This window comes from Meles meles, chromosome 5 (assembly GCF_922984935.1).
Source record: "Meles meles chromosome 5, mMelMel3.1 paternal haplotype, whole genome shotgun sequence".
Taxonomy (NCBI): Eukaryota; Metazoa; Chordata; class Mammalia; order Carnivora; family Mustelidae; genus Meles; species Meles meles.
The window spans coordinates 29,838,817-29,857,360 of NC_060070.1; positions in this window are offsets into that span (position 1 = coordinate 29,838,817).

The window sequence follows — 18,544 nt, forward strand, 5'->3', positions numbered from 1 at the left end:
TTTCCGATGATCTTAGTTCTAAGCTCAGGGTCAGAATACTGTGCCCTGCCTGTGCTGTGGCAATGGTCGGGATTAACTCTCATTCTGGTCAGCCACGACACGTACTTCCCTGTGTTAGAAGCTAATGACTGACTTTCCCAATTGGACAGCACAGAAATGCTGACCCTGTCAGTATGGCATTGTTACATACCTGCTCTGGCGGAGGCAGCTTGGGAGCACTCTTGTTCACTGAGTCACCTCTGCAGTAGGGACTATCAAACCCAATTATTATTATTTTTTAAATTTTGTGTTATCTACCTGGCTAGAATCTCAGCTCCGTAAGAACAGAAAACCTGTCCCATCTTCATTTCTACAATCCTAAGAACAATTTCTCATGTAGGGCTGATGCTCAATAAGTGTTTTTGAGTCCATCTTTTACATAGAAATCTTAAAATTCGTATCTGGCAATAACACTGCTCTTTGCCATCTTACCAATTATTCACTCTACAGTGGTTCTTTAACTTTTTCAGACATCTGGATTTCAACTCCTCTCCTTTCTCTCAAACTATAAACCATGCCATGTGTTCTTTTTTAAATATAGGCTGTTCTCATGTGGGCCACTTCAACCAAACCCCTATCTATACCCACAACCTCAATATGCGAAACTGCAACGACAGAGTAACCAAGATATATGCCATTTTCACCCCTTACTACGGTAGCTAAACCTGAAGGGAAAAACATGTCATTGAATATGTAATGAATTGTTAGCTCCAAAAATTCTAAGTCTCCAATTTTCACGGCCCTTTCAAGCTGCCAGTCATTCGGTTTTCCCAATAAATCCAATCTCCCATTATTTCCAAGGCTACTTCAAACCTTCTTCACTTAATTCCTTTTGCACATTACATTTCTACTCACTCTGGATAAATGATTCCCTATTGACTAAAAAGAAAGACTGTCACACAGTTCATCATTCCTCTGTGCTCTTGTGGTCTTGTGGAAACTTGTCACTATCTTTTCATCCATCTGTCCACCCATCCTTTATTCAGACCTAACAGATGAAAAAGTGTCTCCCACCATTTGCTCCAGATCAAACCTACCGTGTATGCCAGCTCTTCAACACAAAAATCTGAGAAATTATTCCAAATTTCTCTTTTTGTTGGCTCATCTTTTTCACTTTCACTTTTTGTTGGCTCATCACTTCAACATTTAAACACAAAATTTCTTACAAATTTTGTGAAAAAACAGATTCTTCCTCTTGAAGTACCAGCCTATCTCTCTCCTTTCAGAAATTATCTTCTTTACCTGAGGTTTCCACTTCCACACTTCTAATGGACTCTTCAAACACTTCTTCTTTTTCTTCACTTCATTCTTCATCCAACCCCCTCTTCATTGAAAAAGTCACTTACTTATGGTAAATGTGATTGGCATTAATGTGTGTGTGCATAAAATTTATATAAATATGTAATTTATATATATTTTTTAAAGATTTATTTGTTGGAGAGGAACAGTGTGTGCACATGTGTGAGCAGAGGGAGGGTCAGAGGGAGAAGGAGAGAGCGTATCCCAAGCAAACTCCCTGATGAATGCAGAGCCCCACAGGGGGTTCCATCCCAGGATGCTGAGGGCATGACCTCAAGAGTCGGAGGGTTAACCGACTTTGTCACCCAGGCATCCCAGTATTTTTATACTTTATCACCAGACCAGATTCTTGCTTTTGATAGATTTAATTTTGCCTTGATGTTTTCACTTCCATTTACTCCATTTACAACACTGTTTTTCCTGTTTTTTCTCCAAGCACGTCTTAATTTCCTTAATGTTTGTTTTTCTCTCACCACACTTTCAGTGCTTGTGTGTTTTTTTGTGTAAAATACTGTTTTTCCTCTCTTCATGCTATATCATTTCTCTGGGTGATATTGTCTGTCTCTTGTTTTAATTATTATATCTGAATACTGTTAAATTCCAAATACACTTAATATATAAGATTTATTTAATGGGTTCCAGATCTATATATCCTACTACCCAATGGACATCTACACTTGGGTTTTCCATAGTTCTTACAATTCATCTCTGTTCTTATAAATTACAGTTATTATAAATACTAAAGCTATATTACATAGCTATTAAATTTTGTTCATGCCTGTATGCCTTAAATAGTTAAAGCAAATAAAAGACCTTCTTGTGCTTTTGATATTTCTAAACCAAACTTAACCACAGGAAATTTTGGCAAAATCATGCAAAATGCATTCTCTACATATGTTGCCAGGAATCAGGGCACAGACACTCCCCCCGCCGCCCTAAGAAGTCACTGATCTTGGACCAACTTTCAATTAGTGAGAACCTTTAGTTCTTACTTCTCAATTCTCAAAAGAAATCACTAGCAATTCCTTCACTATACACCTGGGATCTCCAGCATAATTCCAATGGTGTTTTACAAATGTAGAAAGTTTTTTTTTTTTTTTTTTTTAAGATTTTATTTACTTATTTGACAGAGAGAGAGATCACAAGCAGGCAGAGAGGCAGGCAGAGAGAGAGGAGGAAGCAGGCTCCCCACTGAGCAGAGAGCCTATGTGGGGCTGGATCCCAGGACCCTGAGATCATGACCTGAGCCGAAGACAGAGGCTTAGCCCACTGAGCCACCCAGGTGCCCCAATGCAGAAAGTTTCTTAAAAGCATCTTTTTGTCCAGTCCTACCATAGATTTCAGAGGAAATAATCTTGGTGAGGAAGAATACAGAAAGGAGAAAATAGAGGGGGACTAAGTAAAAATGTAATTTGACTTTTCTTTTAAAAAATTTTATTCATTTATTTGACAGAGAGAGCAAGAGAACACAAACGGGAAGCAGCAGAGGGAGAAGGAGAAGCAGGATCTCCACTGAGCAGGAAACCTGATGCAGGGCTCGATCCCAGGCCCCTGGGATCATGACCTGAACTGAAGGCAGATGCTTAACTGACTGAGCCACCCAGGCACCCCTAGTTTAACATTTTAATTAATTAAAATGTCATATTTACACAAACTTAATATTTTAACAAAAATATTTTAAGTTAACAGGGAAAGTCTACAATAATCTTATTGTTTCTCTAACAGGATCTTCTAATCACTTATGTGTGAGAAATACAAATATACTTTCTACTTCTCTCACATGAAAGGTTGTGGGGAAGGACTATAAACCATCAAAGACAGACTCTAGACCTCACTAATCTCCCACTCCAGGGCACATGAGCGAACTGCTTCTGTAGATTTGCTTTTCTAAGTCCATAAACCATTGTCCAAACCACATACAGAGAGATGTTTTGGAATTCAGATTTTTTTTCCAGATTTTATGAAGGTAATATGATACATGCACTAAATATTTTTGCTAAACAGCTCTGACAATCTCTGAAACACTCCATAATCATAAACATTCATATGACTTCAATCAAGGTAAGTGAAGACTTAAAGAGTCACATGTAAATATAGGTCAGGTTTTCTAACTAGACTTACACCAAACTCAAGCACGATGCCTGTTATATTTTTCGAGACTTTTAGATTTTGAGACTGCAGGGGAAAAATGTGGATCTGTATATCTTGAGAGTCAGACTGCAATGAACAATAATGAAAAATGAAGATCAAGAACTTCAACAGATAATTGGAAATATAAGTATATAATCCCTGGACTGCATAAAGTGTGTTAAATTGAACTAGAAATAGTTACTTTGCTGGAATTTACTTTTAAGAGCACAAGAAAATGGAACAAAGAAAAATGGAAGGGAACAACTAGCTAGAGTACATTCATAAAAGTTCAAGCCTCTTAGTTCTTGAGTATTACCCTGGTTTAGATAAAGTAATCAGCTATGTCCAATCCTAAAATGGAAAACTATCCCTGTTCTCTCTTACCTTGAAGAAAAATGACCGAATCTCAAAGTATGTATAATAGATTGTGAAATTCATGGACTAAGGATACAATTTTTTGTGATGATTCTGAAATATTTAATTAAAATATATTTCAGTACTTATTTGAAAGGAATTAAGCTTTAATGAGTTTATAATAAAAATAATTAAGAAATTCTTCTTCTCATGGAACATAATTGTTTTTATTAAAATATAGCATTAAAATGTTCTAAAATACACACTTCTCTACATTTTTTTCAAATTTTGGAGTCTTTCTTTAATTTTAGAATTTTATTTTTTCAGTGTTCCAAGATGCATTGTTTATGCACCACACCCAGTGCTCCATGCAATACGTGTCATATTAATACCCACCACCATGTCTTCCCAACCCCTCACCCCTCCTCCCCTCTAAAACCCTCAGTTAGTCAATTATCATATGGTTTCACTTCTCTACATTTTTAAATGTTTAGAAATGTTCAAAAGTTACAATGCCACACAAGGCTTAAAAGACTAATGAACATGACTAGCTTAAGTAGTGCTATCCATTTAGTTTTATATAGAAGAATTTGATTTAAAATGTCAAATTGATGTCTTTTTTACAGAGTATTAAAAAGATTTTAGTGTATTTTTTTTCTTTTGTTTCCTAGATGAAACTCTTAGACATCTCACCGATTTGTACATTAATTGAATGATAATTCCATTTCAATTCAAGATTTTACATGCCTTCATAAATTTTGCCCTACATTCCACATGTTCTTTGTAGTTTGAAACATTAGAGGCACAATTTTATACATCTTATTTTACCTCTAAAATAATCCTTAGGTCTGTTTTCATTTCTTCATTCAATCGTCCATTCCCATAGCACATGTCTTACCTCCTGTCTTTCGATTGCTGTGACCTTTACTGATTGAAATATTCTATAATTCTTAGAGACTTTTGCCTATGGAAAGAAATAACAACCCAAATGTGTGTTTTACTTAACATTCAATGATCAAAAATATTCATCCAAGAACAAAACTTTATGTATTTGTCAGGGTTCTTCAGAGAAATAGAATCATTAGGGTATTTTTAGTAGAAATATATGTAAGAGGAGGTTTACCACAGGAACTGGTTCATGAAGTTACAAAGGTTAACCTGCAGTCAGCCAGCTGGAGACACAGGAAATGTGGTATAATTGTCTGAGTCTGAAGGCTTGAAAACCAGGGAAACCAATGCTTTTTATCCCACTCCTGCACTGAAGGTCTAAGCACTAGCAGTTCTGATGGCTGAGCACAGAAAAGATGGAAATCCCAGCTCAAGAAGACAGAGAGAATTTGCCCCTCCTTTGCATTTTTGTTCTCTTCAGACCCCCAGTGGATTGGGTGATTCAGGTCCACATTGGTGAGAGAACATCTCTTCATTCAGTCTAAGGACTCAAATGCTCATCTGCTAGAAATACCCTCACATGCACACAGAAATAATGTCTTACCAGCTCTCTACACATCTCCTACACATCTCTTGGCCCAGTAACGTTCACACACAAAATTAAGCAACACAGGTTGAAAATTAAAAAAAGAAAAAGATTTATTTTGCTTTAAAACATTTAAATAAATTTGAAATTTAAAATATGAAAAATTTAATAAATTAAATTCTAATCAGATTAGTCTGAAATTGTAAGTTCATTCAGGTGATTATTTTGGATGGATCAAACACAATAAAAATTGTAAATATCAAAAAAAAGTGCATCATCACAAGAGAACCTACAGATGCTAACATGTTAATAAGGCAATATTATTATATTTATTTCAATAATTTTGACAACCTAGAACAAAGCTTATAGACCAAATGTGCCCACTGCCTATTTTCATACAGTTTATGAGCTCATTTGAAATGATTGAAATATAATCTACAGAAGAGTAATATTTTGACTCATGAAAATTACATGAAATTCCCATTACATTGCCCATACATACAGTTTCATGGAACTTAGCCACACATGTCCATCTCTGTATTGTTTACGGCTGCTTTTATGTTATAATGGCAGAGTTGAGTAGATGCTACAAAAAACTTATAGGATGCTCCCATTTTGTGCTCTTCTACACAACAAGAATTGTAGGGAAACAGTTGCCACTTTATAGTGTTTCAACTCAAACTCCAATTAGGTGAAATGTCATCTTTCGGAAAAAGACTTTACTACTTCTCATTAGTCAATTGTGTTAAAAAGGTAGTAGATCTGTATTATAAAATAATAACTATTATTAATATATTTTGATTTTTTTTCTTGTTATGAGAGTATTTAAGTACCTTGATGTTGAGTCTTGGCTTACACAGCCTAAAATATTTAAGATATGACCCCTTAGAGAAAAAAAATGTTGACTTCTGACAAAGATGAAATAAATTACTTAAAAAATACATATTACCCAAACAAGTGAATGCATATAAAATTGGAATAATCTTCTATAAAATAAAATGAATTTATAATTTAAAAATTTTCCACAGAGAAAACTTCAGACACAGATGGCTTCACTGATAAAAATTCCATGAAACACTTAAGGAAAAATACATGTATTTAAGAAAAAAACACATGTTTGTGTAGAATCATCTACACAAACTCTCATAAATTAGAAAAAGGGGGATCACTTCCCAACTCATGTTATGAGGTAGTAACTCTCTGGCCAGACAAAATATCACAAGAAAGGAAAACTACAGAAAATAGCCTTCATAAACCTCAACCAAGAAATCAAAATTGGCAAACCATATATAAATGGATCAGATATGATGACCAAGTGGGGTTTATTTAAGGAAAGCAAGTTTGGGTTAACTTAAAAAAAATTAAAGTAGTTCACCGTACTAAAAAATCAAAATAAATAAAAACCTATGCCCATATCAATAAATGAAAAAATCTTGATTAATTTAGTACTCATTCATTATAAAAATCTCAGCAAACTAGGAATAAAAGGGAGATTCTCAGTCTCATTAATGATGATCATACATAAAAATCTACCTTCATGGTGAATGGTGAAAAGGTGAATGCTTTCTCCTTAAGATAGAAAATAAATGAGAAAAGCCCACTCACACTTCTATGTGTTCTGATCTGTTGTATACATTTATATGATTGTTTTAATATCAGTAAAACACTGCCTTGATTGCTATACCTATGGTATAGCATAGGTATGGTATGCTTTCAAATCAAGTATTATGAATCCTCAAATTTGTTATTTTGTTGAGAGAGAGAGGGAAAGAACACACACACACAGGGTTAGAGTCAGAGGGAGAAACAGACTCCCTGCTGAGTGCAAAGTCCTATGCCAGGTTCCTTGCAGGGCTGTCTCTGACTGGGGACTGATCCTAAGAACCGGAGATCATGACCTGAGTTGAAGTCAGATGCTTAACCAACTGAGCCACCCAGGTGTCCTAAGATTCTTTGCCTTTCTATCTACATAAATTCTGAATAAGATGGTTAACTGCTTTAAAAAAAAAAAAAAGAAAGAAAGAAAGGAAGGAAAAGAAACGAAAAAGAAACCGATTGGAATTTTTACTCATCTTGTGTTAAATCTGTAGACGCATTTGGGGGAAACTGGCATCTTAACATTACTGAGTCTTCTGATTCATGAATGTAACATCTCTTTCCCCATATTTATCTGGCTTTTAAAACATATAATTCAGAAATATACAGTGTTCAGTATATAAGTCTTGCACATATATTTTTTAATTTAACCTTAAATATTTCATGTTTGGGTATTGCTGATGGTATGTTTGTTTTACATTTCATTTGCCAAATTTTTCATTGCTAGTATATAGAAATCGTGACCTTTGTGTAATAACCTTGTATTTTGCAGCCCTGCTAAATTCACTTGTTATTCTAGAGGCATTTTTTTAAGGTTAGTTAAGATTTTCTAAATGTAAAATTATATCCTCTGTGAAAAAAAACCAAGCAAACAGATTTTTACCTTGTTCCAATCTAACATTTTCATTTCTTTTGGTGTCTTATTGCATTGTCTATGATGATCATATGGCACATAGCAATACTGCATTCTACCTGTATTTCCATATAACATGCAAAATATTTTCTTATGTTTTTAGACTGCTGATCTCTAATCTGATCCTACCTACTTTCTCATTGTCTACTACTTTTACTTATTTTAACGACAATGCATACAATTAAGGAAGATTTGAACTCTCAAATTTTGTAATAGTACTTACTACAAACTTGCAAGGCACTCTCCTCATTCTGCGTCCTCCCCTTCACTGTTTCTTCTGCTTAGGACAAACTTACCCCAAATAGTTGAAGAGCACATTCCCTTCTCTCAGGTCTCTATTCCTGTTTCCTTATCAGTGAAATCTACCCTGACTATCTTATATAAACATAATAATCCCTTTCCAGAAGCTCACTGAGAGACCCCTGCCATGCCTTATTTTTCTAAATGCCACTTATTAACATTTAATGTGTTATGATATTATTTTCTCTCCATATTAGAATTTGAGCCTCATAATAGAGACAAAGTATATTTTGTTCCGTGGCATCCTCATCAATTATAACAGTGTCTGACAAATTATGGGTGCTCAATAAATATTTTGTGGAGGAATGATTGAAGGAATAATGAATCACTCCAATGGAAACTCAAAATGCTTTATGTGTGTTTGTTCAATATATTAACAAGTACTAGTTATTGTCAGTGCAAGGACAAGATAATTTGAGATTTATAGAAGCATTTAAATATATACATGTATATACATATATATATGTGAACATTAAACATGTACAGAAAGTATATAAACAAAATGTGGCATAGAACACTTGTTTTAAAAGTGGAATGAACAGCATGTGTTTCATGAATTAATAGAGGAAAATATGACCAAAGAAATTAGTTGTTTCCTAAGTCCTTCATGAAGCTCAAAGCTGTTGTTTTCTATGGGCCAGATTTTGGCATACAACAAATCATATTCCATGGGACGCCTGGGTGGCTCAGTTGGTTAAGCGGCTGCCTTCAGCTCAGGTCATGATCCCAGCGTCCTGGGATGGAGTCCCACATCAGGCTCCTTGCTCAGCGGGGAGCCTGCTTTGCCCTCTGACTCTGCCTGCTACTCTGTCTGCCTGTGCTCACTCTCTCTCTCTCTCTGACTAATAAATAAATAAAATCTTAAAAAAAAAAGAAAGAAATCATTTTCCATATTTTCCAATATTACATAAAGATTTATCTTACCTTTTCTAGACTGGAAAGAAAAAGACTCAGTTCTTTCAGTGAATAGCTGAATATGATACATCCCATTTTCATTTTTTACAATCCAGTTTAATTTAGAGACTGCAAAATGACCAGAGTCTCTAAATCATTGAAGTGATTATCTACGTGGTCATCAGCTGTGGAGGGGTAAGGATAGTGGGATACAAATGATTTAAAGGAGCTGGCATTACTCCATGGGGATGGATCCACTCAGTGGGAAACAACACCATACAGCCCTAGTCAGAGATGCACTTTGCATGTCCCCCAAGGTTTTTACAAGATCATACAGCTGCTGCATGCTGTGTGGTGAATTCCCTCCAAGCCCCAACATGAGATCTGGCTGTGTCATTGCCCTTTTATCAGTATTTTGGAAAAACTGACACTAACAATCTATATAATACTTTTTAAATAAAATGTTAATGAGAGTAGGAGCTTATCAGCAAGGACACATATTTTTCCCTGGGCATGGGAAGGAAGAGTGAGAAGAGTAGAGGCAAAATGCAAATATCCCTAAATAGATTCTTTGTCTTCTGTTTTATAGGATCCAAGAAAATCTACTTCCAAATAAAACATGTAAACGTACAAGAAGAAAGACACTGTAAATGATGGACCAACAGGAAGGTCTTTGCATATATGTTTGCTAAAAATTTAAAAATAGAAAAAGTTTTGTTTCATTTCTGTTTATATTTCAGAAAGAATGAACCTTATTAAAGGAAAAAGAAGCAAAAAGAAAGCAGGTTGTGAAATTTCTTACCACTGTTATTATGCTGTTTCTGACACCACAATTATTTCACCACTCTGTATATAAATAAATACTATAAATTATATCATTATAAAATATTATATAATCATATATAAATTTATACATTTTATATGTCTATTAATATAAATTTATATAAATGCATAATTATAATTTTATATTTATTATATATGTATATTTTGAGTAGGAAAAACATATACATACATGTGTATACACATGCACACATATTTACCAATATACAGTGGGTAAGAATATACAACAGAAGGTAAATTATTTTTTCTAAACACTGAGGAATTATTTAGCAAGTTGGAAAGTTCATTTATCATTTTCAAATATAATCACAGCTTTTTCTGTGAGTCAATCCACATGCTATTGTTCAGTGTAGCCTATACTATCATTATTCAGCACTTTTCTGGCTAATAATACTTCCAGGACAAATATGTAAACAGAGTACTTTTTTATTACAGGTTTTCTAGAATTTAGAATTCTCTCAATCATTTTCTATACTTTTTTTCATTGAGAAGTTCTAGCAATTCCAGGTTGGAACTGAGTAAAAACCAACGAAAATTGAAAATAAGTTAAATGTCAGACTGACAAGTGTCTGGCTTTCAAGAAATAAGTATTTTCAGGGAATTCAGGAAACATTTTTCTGAAGAGCACCTGAATGAAATTATCTAGTATTAAAAGATATTAATACAATTTTATGTAAATGAATTTTATCTTTACAAATAAACCCAAGGCTTTGACATAATTATTATATTCTTATAACACCAATGGTATATTTTTATGATTAACATTATTTGTGACTATTTTGTGGAAATTAGGAAGACTGGAAAAATGAGATAAATCTCAATGAAGAAGTTAGTAAATGCAGAAGCAGAAATATAAAGGTCAAAATTAGCATTTCTGGCTAGATATATTAAGATCTTTTATTCTTTTACTCAATTTGTTTAAATATTTTCATGTGAAAAAGTCAGAGTGATTCATATTAAAATTTTATAGTGGAGTTTGTCTTCTGCAAGCATGGGCTAACAAATCACCTAAACCGTAGAGAGTAACCAGAGTTGACAATGAAATTAGATTTTGTAAATCGACTATGACATGTTCATCTTTGATATTCTAGACTTAAATTTCAAGGAGCAGTCTCAAATGCCCAGTATGATAGGCATATTAATGGCCTCTCAGAAATGCCCACATCCAAATCCCTGGAACCTATATTACCTTACATAGCAAAAGAAGATAATGGTATCAGATAGAATTAAGGGTGCTAATCAATCGCTTAACACAGGGAAATTGTCCTTGTGGATCCAATAGAATTTAAGGGTCTTTATTGTAAAAAAGGATGGCAGAAGTTTCAGTATTTGAATAATGCTATAGGAGAAAAACTCCACCGGATATTATTGACTTTGGTGCTAGAAAGGGATCAGGAACCAAAGGTATGTGAGCAGCCTCTAAAACCTGGAAAATACAAAGAACTGATTCTCTCCTAGATTTTCCACAGTGAAATGTAGCCCTCCTGACACCTTGAGTTTAGCCCAGTAAAAAAGACCCATTTAAGGTTTCTAACCTACGTAAATGTAAGATAATGATGATAATAAATTTGTGTTGTTAAGTTTATGATAACTTGTTATAACAGAAGAAACTAATACATTTACCAAACACAGATGTTAAAGAAAAGAAAAAATGTTTGCTATGAGTTAAATTTATATTCTAATGTTTTTTTTGTCTAAATTATATATAATAAAGTATAAAAAATTAAGTCTATCAGGTTATTCCCAAATGTATTTTTATATCAAGTCATGTTTTAAGACTCTGACCTTCTCTATCAGATCATTCTTGAAACACTCGAGATAAACCTACTGTTTCACATTTTCTAGTTTACATGAAAGTAAAAAGAAAATTTTGAGGTGTAATACATAACATCAGCATAAATAATCACATAAATTTTAAGTGAACATTCAATCAATATTAAATTTTGAATCATTTAGAGCATAAACTGTTTTTTAGAATCTCAGCTAGATTTGGAATATTATCAGCAAACTCAGAAACCTTTTACATTCTTCTTCCCAGAAGATGCTCTTGCCAAATGTAAATAATATTCTGAATAGTACCTTTGATTTGTTTTTTGATAGATTTTGAGCCTTTTTTTTTTTTAAGATTTTATTTATTTTTTTTTTATTTTAGAGAGAGAGTAGTATAGGTGAGCTGGGGAGGGCCAAAGGGAGGAGAGAGAATCTCAAGGAGACTCCATGCTGAGCACAGAGCCTGAAGTGGCTCTTCCTGAGATCATGACCTCAGCCAAAATCAAGAGTCCAACATTCACTAACTGAGCCACCCAGATAGCACAGTTTTGAACCTTATTTGTGTAAACAGAATCATATAGTATGTACTTTTTTTTTTAACCTGGTATGTTTTAGTCAATATTATATCTGTATTAATCATCCATTCTGTGTTTCCTGTAGTTCATTTTTTTTGGTCATTGTATGTTATTTTGACATTTGTTTATGGCAGGTGCAGATGGAATTAAAGCTGCTAATCAATTAACTTTATCACAGAAGGATTATCCCAAATTATCCAGGTGAGCCCAGGATAATCGTGAGAGTCTTTAAATGTGGAAGAGGAAACACACACACATGGTTTATTGAAATAATTATTAATGAATTAATGAATCAAATCTTTACAACATTTTGGGGAGAACTGACATCTTTCACAATATTGAGTTTTTCTCTGTGCCTTCCAATCTATGAAACTCTCTAACCTCTAATTATTTGGGGTTTTAATTTATCTCAAGTAACTTTTGTATGTTTTCTTGTGCCTACTGTTCAAAAGAAGGAAACACAAAGACAAAAATTCATACTTAGAGATGACACCGATGCCTTGGACTTACAGATTATTTTTATTTGGATTGATGTATTCTGTCAAATTCTGTCAAATACCATTCCCTGAGGTAATAAGGAAACTACAAATAAACTGCAGTTGAGCAAATATCTATTTACCTATCTATCTATCTCTCAACTGGAAAATTAGTCTTTTGTGATATCCTTCTTTAAATGTAAAGGAAAAATAAATTATAGTATAAATTACATTTTCCCTTCTAGACTGTCTCAAACATCTGCAATGTAAAGTTCAACTTCTATGTTTGTAACTGTTGCTTGGCAAATAATGCCAACTTATTAAATATATTCTTGTTACATTAAATTATATAATAAAAAGATAAACAGTATAGGTTACTTGCTTTTTGCTTTCTGTTTTTGTTTTTCTAACTATGTATATGTGTATATATACCTTTTATGAAAAATATGTCAAGGATATTAATATTCATTTCTGAACTGATCTTTCCATTCTCAGCAACATATTTTTTTCCGGGAGGTAATAATTAAATAATCCATTTACTTAATTTTTATCAATTACTATTTTTTCCCTTAATTTGCTGCATCAGCTTTTCAAATACATAGATATATCTTACTTTTTCATAAATGTCTAAATTTATCAGATAATCTCTCAGTTGCAAGGCCCATGGGTGTCCTGTTGTAATCTGCAACAGGAAGTAGATTTACAAGTCTGATACTAAATTATGGTTCTGGGACTCCTATCTACTATTCATCTGTGTTGGATGCTTATTTCTTTTTAAATGCAATGTCCTAATTTTTTTCTTGGTTTCAAGCTTTCTTTTCTGAATGACTCCTTCAGTTGATTCACAAAGGAAGACTACATAGCATATGAAATTGTTAGTCTTTTTACATCTTAAAAATATTGTTATTCAACTCTTGCTATTCATTAAGTGTTTAGCCTAATATTTCAGTTTATGAAATATTTCTATTACATTCCCTATATATTAAATATAATAAGTGTCTTTATTTTTTGTTTCCTGTTTATGTTCCTGTAGGCCTTTTGTGTTTTTCTCTTGTTTATTTTCCATGTGTTTGACTCCTTGTTCTGTTATCTTTGAACCCTTCTGCTACTTTTACTTCCAAATTGTAGTTATCATATTTTAAATCCTTAAAGGTGTTTCTTATCCTCAAAACCTTCATCATAGCATGACTTCATGTCTTATAGCAGCAATATATCTTATCTCTCTGAATATGTTCAGTGCATTAAGTTTTGCTCTGCTCCCTGCACCTGCCTTCTTCCTTCTGAATCTGTGGTTTGTCTCTTTATTTTAGTTTGTTCTTCATCCCTAAGGATCTGCTTAAATATCTGGTGATCTTCGACCCTCCTTGTTTAAGATGAGGCAACAAGAGGTGAAGGAGCTTTGACCGTGTCTGTGAAAGAGTGTGTAAAGGACACGTTCAGGATTTTACATGTGATTCAGTCTTCTCATTTGGAGATTCCCTTGTCTCAGATGTGACAGACTTTTTCCTGGGGCAGTTCAGTTTTCAGCAAGATTTGGGGATGGGGACCATGAACTACCTGTGTCTGTCTACTTTCGTTAAGAATGTAAAATAGAAAAAAAAAAAAAAGAATGTAAAATAGAGAAGAGGATGATGAAAGTTAATAGCGACATTTGTATTGTATCTTTAACTATAGCTTCAAATCCTACGTCCCATCCCTGTATGTTTGGTGTCCTGTGATGTCTGGAGCCCTTCGTTCAATTTCCCCTGTGAGAAAGACCTCTGTTTTCTTATAGGGCATGGAAATTTAGGTATCTGGTTACTTGGTACGTGCTACTCTGTTTTCTTTAAGTTTTGAATATCTCAGGGATTCTATACAGAAACTGATTTTTATGTTAGTCTTTCCCTTTTCCTGCTTAGACTATAAATTCTATGGTTCCCAAAAGTCACTTCACATTCTTTTTCCTGGTTTTTGTCTTTCAAAGAATTTTAAATATTTTATTCACTTTTTTCCTCTCTCCAGTTCTCCTTGTCTTTGCAGTGTAACTCTTTTATTCCTCTAATACCACTTTATAAAACTGGAGAAAGAAGAGCATATAAAATAGGCTTTCCTGGAAGTCTTTCTTTCTGTTCTCCTTACAGAGAGAACCCAACCGTTATTACAACTTTAAAATTGTAGATATGCAGCTAACGGAAAAACAGCCACTTTATTTATAACATCACTACTATCTTGCAGCCTTCAATGTCTGTGGTATACCTGACATCTCATTGAATGGTTTATTGCCACTACAAATGCTACCAACTTTGACACAAATTTATTAATTCTCCAACTTTCCCCTCCTGTTCATATTTCTCCACATTAATGGACATTTGAGTTGTTTTGAATGAGTAGTATTACTATAAATATTTTTGTACATGTGTTTTGTGAGATATATATGTAATATCTTAGGAACTTACTTAGGTACGAGATCACTGATTTTAAATGTGTTGTTTGGTTATTGCTGCTGTCTTTAGATTGTGTCTTAGAATCATCTAAAGTTGTAACTGAACCAGAAATTGAAAATGACTCAATCCCTTAGCAGACAGTTAATGTTGTTTGTCATTTGGGAGTTACTTCAAATAAATCATTTACTCATTGCTTTTGCTTCTACATGTTGTTTGGGATTCTCAAAAATGGACAGTGGGGTCTATGAGGGAGTGTCAAAGGTGAGCATTCCAGGAGATCCAACAGGATGTTGCAAGACTTCTGATGGCCAAAACTGGATATCTCAAAATACCACATCTGCCTTATTTAATTGTTCCAGCCAGTTGCAAAGGGCAGACTGATTGAAAAAGCAATAAAGATAACTTTGGAATACTAGGGTAGAGAGGCCATCTTTGGAGACCAGCTACCAAATATACTACATTTTGTAAACATCCAAACACTTTTCCAACACAGATGCATCAATACAGGGGTGCTCCAGATTCTCCATACCTCATTACTACTTCAAACTTTTAGTACTTTTAATCGTAGTCATTCTGGTGAGTGTGTATAGGCATATTATTGAGATTTTAATTTACATTTTCCTAGTGAGTATGTTGCTGAGGAATTCCAAGTCTGATCACTTGAATGTTCTCCGGTATAAAGTGTCTACTTAAATTTGTGCCTGTTTTTTTATTATGTTAATTTACTTATTTTTCTTATTTGTAGGAAAATATTTAAATATTTGAAATACAGGGGTGCCTGGGTGGCTTAGTGGGTTAAAGCCTCTGCCTTTGGCTCAGGTCTTGATCCCAGGTCATGGGATCCAGCCCCACATCAGGCTCTCTGCTCAGCAAGGAGCCTGCTTCCCTTCCTCTCTCTCTGCCTGCCTCTCTGCCTACTTGTGATCTCTGTCTGTCAAATAAATAAATTAAAAAAATATATTTGAAATACATATTCTATGACAAATGTATTTGTCATTCATACACTCTTATATGTGGTTTGTCTTTGCATCCTGATAATGTCCATTTTTCAAAAAGCCCTGAATTACAATAAAATCCAAAATATTTTTTCTTTTATATCTAATGTTTTTATATTCTATCTAAGAAATTTTGTCTACTCCAAGGTCATACAAATATTTTAGAATTTAATTCTAGAAGCCATTATATTTTATGTTTACTTTATGAGGGTCTATAATCCACTTAAACTATGTTTTCTATTTAATTTGAGGTAGGAATGAAGGTTCATTTCATTTCATGCAAATCTTTAACTGATCCAAATTTCAGGGGAACTTCTGTCATAAATCTGGTGACTATGTATGTTCAGGTCTATTTCTAAAGTTTCAATTATCTTTCCCTAGTCTATTTGTCTATATGTTTTGCACATGTTTTGTTATATTGTATTTTTTCCTAGGTAACTATGTTGTTGGTATTTTAACCTCTAAGGAAAGTATAGATGATAAAGTCTGAGTAATTTGCACAAAATTAATAGCTCACAAGTGATGGAACAAGGATTCATGTCCCTGCCTGTTTCCCTAAATAATTTGTGTTATTGATACTTCATTATACGAATGTCTATGATAATAATATTACTTTCACAAAGAAGTACGGTGCAAATCAAAGAGAATAACAAAAGTGAATCCTCTTTACTAGCTGGAAAGCACTAAAAAAACCAAATAAATTATTAAGAGATAGATGTATTTTTTATTGGCTCAGAAGACATCAGTTCTGAGTCTTGTCTGTCTTAGTTTTATGGCATTGCATAAGGTACTTACACTTCCTGTGACATGCCTTCAAACTATCTTAAATCCGTGGCATAAAATTAGACTGCACATTTTCTAACATCCTTCATAGTTACTTATGACTATGTGGTTAAATTTTGGCCAGTGAAATATGGTCAGTGAGGCTCTTGGGTGGCTCAGTCGGTTGGGCAGCTGCCTTCAGCTCAGGTCATGATCCCAGGGTCCTGGATCTAACTACCCTCCTCCTGGATGGTGCTCACTCTTGCTATCTCTGTAGCTCTCGCTCAAATAAATAAACAAAGTCTTAAAAAAAAAAAACAACAACAATGACAAAAAACATGGACAGCAGTGATGTACAAGCTCTTCCAGTGCTACCCAGTAAATCTTCCCATGCATTTTCCTTCATCATCTACCTTGCCTAATGTCCTGGTTGGATATTAACACACACCAACAAATTCAGAAACCAAAGCTGAAAGAGGCAGAGCTTTCATCAGCTTGCACTCCAGAATGTCTATGTGAACCAGAAAACTTCCCCTCATATTGAATTCCTGCAAGCCTCTATCAGAAACAGCACAAGTAAAAAATAAGTGTCTGTCAAATTAACTCTCTTGGATTTCAGAGTTTACCTATTTTATAGTATATACTGTATAGTATTCACATTTAATCTGCATGGTATTTCACATTTGGTTTGGTACCCATATAGAACAATTTTGTAATATTTCTTAAAATGTAAAATTACCCTTTTGTGTAAATTTGTTTTTTTCTTGTACTAGTTACAACATTTATAAACAATATATTATAGCAGTAGCCAAACCCCCCTACAAAAAACAAAATAAAACCCCACAGCTCTGACACTATCTTTGTATCACAAAGAGAAAAAAACAAGCTCTTTTAATAAACAAGTAGGTGCTTGTAGTAAACTTTAGACAAAATGCATATTGAAAAATACTCCCTCCTCTCTAAGTCTATTGCCTTTTATTATATGCTGTAAATCCAAAAATTAATTAGAACTGCACAAATGGTAAAAATAAATCCCCAAACTACAAACATTGGTTTCGGTGCCAATCCAGATATCCAGATACACAAATATGGAATTTATTTTGCACTTTTAAGCTGGGAATAGCTTCTCTAGGACACTTATAATGGAGTGTTATATCGGGGCTCTTTTCTGGAATAAAAATATATATTGTTTATGGAAGTATTCATGTGTAAAACGTAGTTCAGGAAATATTCTATAAACTTAATCAAGCATACGATTTTCCATTTTAAAGTGACTGGCACTTTTTTTTTTTTACTTTGTGGAATAGTTAAATAGACAAGTATTCAAAAAAGACTAAGGAAAGTAGCATGTTAATTTCTTATTTATTTGCATCATTTTTTTCTTCTTTCTCACTATCAGTATAAGTTATAAAAAATAAAAAAGTAGCATATAAGACATAGTTCTCTGGCTGTTATAGCTCTCTCTTCAGGAGTACAATTGACAGTGGCGCCAACATCCCAGCCTTTGCCTGCGGGTCTGTCAAAGATTCATCTGTTGAAGGGCAAACTGTCTTTAATATATTGCTCTCTTATAATCTCTTAGATTTCTGTGATATTACATTATATTACAACTCCTATTTCAAAGATCTCAGAGTGTTTCACAGATGTCATGTATTTTAATCTCAAACTCCCTCCAAGGTCAAGTCTACAAAAAAAAAAAAATTC